This window comes from Tursiops truncatus, chromosome 7, assembly GCF_011762595.2.
Source record: "Tursiops truncatus isolate mTurTru1 chromosome 7, mTurTru1.mat.Y, whole genome shotgun sequence".
NCBI classification, from domain to species: Eukaryota; Metazoa; Chordata; class Mammalia; order Artiodactyla; family Delphinidae; genus Tursiops; species Tursiops truncatus.
Genome location: NC_047040.1, coordinates 52,584,536 through 52,589,141, shown reverse-complemented (window position 1 = coordinate 52,589,141; position 4,606 = coordinate 52,584,536). Strand labels below are relative to the sequence as shown.

Below are 4,606 nucleotides of genomic sequence, written 5' to 3'. Positions count from 1 at the left end.
AGACTAAATGAGGTTATGCTTAGCACAGGGCACAGCGTAATGAGAAGCTAGTCAGTGCTGTCTGCTTCTGTTGTTCTTGTTAATACCTCACCAGAGATATAGTATATGAAATTCTCAAATGCAACTCTCTTTTTAAAACCAATCCCAAGGTAGATCTGCCTTTCTTAAAATTACATTGTGTATCTAGAAAACACTCCTTTGCTCCTAGAGTCACCCTTGCCACTCTGCAGAGGCCTCAGTGTTCAAACTTGCTGACTTGTTATTCCAGCTCTGTTAAGGCTTTTTTATTTTTTTATTCACCGCATGTCGGTGATGGTGAGTTTTATGTGTCCACTTGGCTAGTTTTTCAATCAGACACTAATCTAGTTGTTCCCTGAAGGTATTTCTGTAGAGGTGATTCATATCTTTAAATAGTTGACTTTAGGTAAAGGAGGTTATCCTGATCCTTTAATAACAAATAACTAGGGCTTCTTTGGTGGCGCAGTGGTTGGGAATCCGCCTGCCAGTGCAGGGGACACGGGTTCGAGCCCTGATCCGGGAGGATCCCACGTGCCGTGGAGTAGCCGGGCCCGTGCTCCACGACTGCTGAGCCTGCGCTCTGGAGCCCGCAAGCCACAGCTGTTGGGCCCGCGTGCCACAACTACTGAAGCCTGGGCACCTGGAGCCCATGCTCCGCAACGAGGGAGGCCGCTGCAGTGAGAGGCCCGCGCACCGCAGCGAGGAGTGGCCCCTGCTCTCCACAACTAGAGAGAGCTCACATGCAGCGACAAAGGCCCAATGCAGCCAAAAATAAAAAAATAAAAAAAATAAAAAAACAAATAACTAATAGAGTTTGTTATTATTTAACAGGTAGCATGTTTACATAACTAATATTTATGAATTGCCCCCTTTTTTATGGTGCCAATTTTAAATACCGTTTTATTTAAGACATTGTATTTTCCACTTATAATACAGTGCTTGTAAAGTGCAATGTTATTTCCCTTCCCTGTGCGCTCATTCCATGTTCAAGTATCAAGAATGCCCAGTTTGCTCTAGCAGCTCAACTTTAAAACTGCCATGGAATTTGCTACAAATTTGGGTCCTTCAGTGTTTTGTGGAACAATGCTAAACCTATGCTAGGCTGACTTAATCAACCTCTTCAATGGTGGGCCCAGAGGAGGCGCCACCAGATGGAGGAGCTCCACCACCAGGGAGGCCCCCAGGCATTCCTCCTAGCATGCCTCCTGCACTCTGGTACAGCTTGGTAATGATGGGGTTGCAGACTTTTTCCAGCTCCTTCTGCTGATGTTCAGATTCTTCCTTCTCTGCAGTCCGGTTCTTATCCTTGAAGTTTCTCATCCTCAACAGTAGCTTTCACGTTGAAAGCATAGGATTCAAGAGAATTCTTCGAAGACACCTTACCCCGCTGCTTCTCATCTTCAGTTTTGTACTTCTCTGCTTCCTGAACCATGCGTTCAATGTCTCCCTCAAGGGCTCAAATGGCCCTTGTCATTAGTGATGGTAATCTTGTTCTCTTTTCCTGTGCTCTTACCCACAGGAGAGACATTGAGGATGCCATTGGCATCATTATCAAAAGTGACTTCAATCTGAGGAACACCATGGGGGGAAGGAGGTTTGCCTGTGAGTTCAAACTTGCCAAGCAAGTTGTTATCCTTGGTCATGGCGCGCCCACCTTCATAAACCTGAATGAGTACCCTGAGCTGGTTGTCAGAGTAGGTTGTGAAGGTCTGCATCTGCGTCTGCTTGGTGGGAATGGTGGTGTTGTGCTTGATGAGGACAGTCATGACTCCACCAGCAGTTTCAATTCCAAGGGAAAGAGGAGTGACATCCAACAGCAGCAAGTCTTGAACATTTTCAGATTTGTCTCCAGATAGAATGGCTGCCTGGACAGCTGCACCATAAGCAACAGCCTCATCAGGGTTGATGCTCTCATTCAGTTCTTTCGCATTGAAGAAGTCCTGTAGAAGTTTCAGAATCTTGGGGATGTGGGTTGAACCACCCACCAGGACAATATCATGGATCTGAGACTTGTCTAGCTTGGCATCCTGAAGGGCTTTCTCGACAAGGTCCAGCGTGTCACGGAACAGTTCAGCATTCAGTTCTTCAAATCGGGCATGGGTAATTGAGGTATAGAAGTCAATTCCTTCATAGAGGTAATCAATCTCAGTACTGACCTGGGTGCTGGAAGAGGGAGTGCACCTAGCATGCTCACAAGCAGTATGAAGGCGACGGACAGCCCTCTTGTTCTCACTGATGTCCTGCTTGTGCTTGTGCTTGAACTCTGCAATGAAATGGTTGACCATTTCGTTGTCAAAGTCTTCCCCACCTAAGTGGGTATCTGTAGATTGGACCTCAAAGATTCCACCCTCAATAGTGAGAATTGACACATCAAAAGTGTCACCACATAAACCAAAGATCAGCACGTTTCTTTCTGCTCCGACCTTTTTGTCTAAGCCATAGGCAGTAGCAGCAGCAGTTGGCTCATTGATGATTCTAAGTACATTGAGCCCAGCAATAGTTCCAGCACCTTTGGTAGCCTGACGTTGAGAATCATTAAAGTAAGCGGGTACTGTGACAACAGCATTGGTAACGGTCTTCCCAAGATAGGCTTCTGCTATTTCCTTCATCTTTGTCAAAACCATGGATGACACCTCCTCTGGATAGAAACTTTTTGTCTCTCCCTTGTATTCTACTCGAACCTTAGGCCTGCTTGCATCATTCACCACCACGAAGGGCCAATGCTTCATATCAGACTGGACAACAGCATCGTCAGGTCTTCGTCCAGTGAGGGTTTGACATCAAAAACCGTGTTGGTGAGATTCATTGCCACTTGGTTCTTTGCAGCATCACCGATCAATCGTTCGGTATCAGTAAAGGCGACATAGCTTGGGGTAGTTCGGTTCCCCTGATCATTGGCAATTATTTCCACCTTCCCATGCTGGAAGACACCCACACAAGAATAGGTGGTGCCAAGATTAATGCCAACTGCAGGTCCCTTAGGCATGGTTGCTGGGGCATAGACCCAGGTCTGCTGCAGGAGAAAATGGCAATCTGGAAAGCTGCTGTCACATTCAATGAGCCTGCCCCATATTAATAAGCATGACTGAGTGCCTACGTAATACGTCCTGAGGAGTACTAATTCTCTGATCTTAGAATCTTCATTAATTAACCTAATAATATTATGACTACAGAGAGCAAGGATCTACAACTTGTGTGTGTGTGTGTGTGTGTGTGTGTAGTTCGTTCTGTTTGGTCATTTGCCCTCACATGCCTTCCTCCAGCATCTTTCTTCCTACATCTCAGGTCTCTTTACATTCTATCCTTGGTCACATTTCCTTCTCTGTATTTCTTGGCATTCAAATTTCCTTCATTCCTTCCTACTTTTTTTTTTCTTTTCTGTCATTCCTTATTCTTCCTTGAGACAGTTTCACAAGCATCTTCACCATCTCTTCTCTAAGCAGATGATCAACCCCAGAGGGAAGATCCTATCACAGGCCATCATTTTCCCTGGGCTCTGGGCTACAGTTTGTCAGTTTGTACGCCTGCATTTGTTGGTTCAGCATGGTACTTTGTGTGGCAAGCATTGTTGTCTTTTAATTCTGCCTAGCGCTGGAACTCATTTCCTGTTTCAGGAGAATCCCCAGCTCCCTGTTCATAGAGGTGGTGAGCATATGAACTCAGCTCACCCACTGTCCACAACTTCAGGGCATTTAGACTCCTGAAGGCACTCAGACACTGAGAGAGTTTGGTTCTCCCTCTGTGATGGAGAGCAGGTAGAGGGCAGTGAAGCAGCTATTGTAGGATTTACAGTTGGTGGCCCAAGCAGATCATGGCTGTAGTCTGAATCTGCTGTGTTCTCTTTTCAGAGTTTGGTTCTTCACACTTTTGATGAGTTCTGTGAGCTATGCAAGAGCTTTCCAATGTGTTCCTTTTCTGCTCAATTTAGCCAGTATTGTTTCTGTTGTTTGTAATCAGGAACTGTGACTGCCTAGAACACTTTAAATGGGTTATGTAGTTTTAACTGTGGTGTCTCTGCTAAGTGATGTGGGAGGATAAGGATGGATGGGCAGGGACTATGTCTGCAGTTTGAAAAAGCCTCTTTACCCCTGGATATCCTGATCCAGAGACCGGTACCACTTGGCTTGCTTAATAAATGGTAGTAACTTGATAACTGATTGAATTTCTAGAAACTTTGCCAGTGGTTTGCTGAGAGGATGATGGGCAAACATTCCTAGGACCACTCTGCCATGGGTTCCCTGATATATTATTATCAAGTTACTCTTTATGCCTATGAAGTGAGAATAAGTCAGTTCCCAACCTAGCTGAGAAACGTGTCAAATTACAAATGAGTGAATATGTTTGATGAACTTGCAACCCCATGAAGGAAGTGACATAGAAATGACAGATTCTTGTGCTGTTAGTCATTCACCAAAAAATTATAAGAATTACTTTTTCATAAAATTAGTAAATATCTAGACCATAGAACTTAGAACATATAGAATATCATAAAGGAGAAATAATAATTTGTAATCCCAGGACTTAGAGTTAATATTTTGTATAGTCACTAAAAATTTTCCAAAGGCAGCAATATTTCTTTGCTGTTCTG

At 44.5% G+C, this 4,606-nt stretch overlaps 1 pseudogene; it reads right to left on the bottom strand.

Annotated features, from left to right (window-relative positions):
- Positions 1–1,125: 1,125 nt before the first annotated feature.
- LOC101337946 (heat shock cognate 71 kDa protein pseudogene) lies at positions 1,126–3,004 on the bottom strand (annotated as a pseudogene).
- Between the last annotated feature and the right edge of the window lie 1,602 nt (positions 3,005–4,606).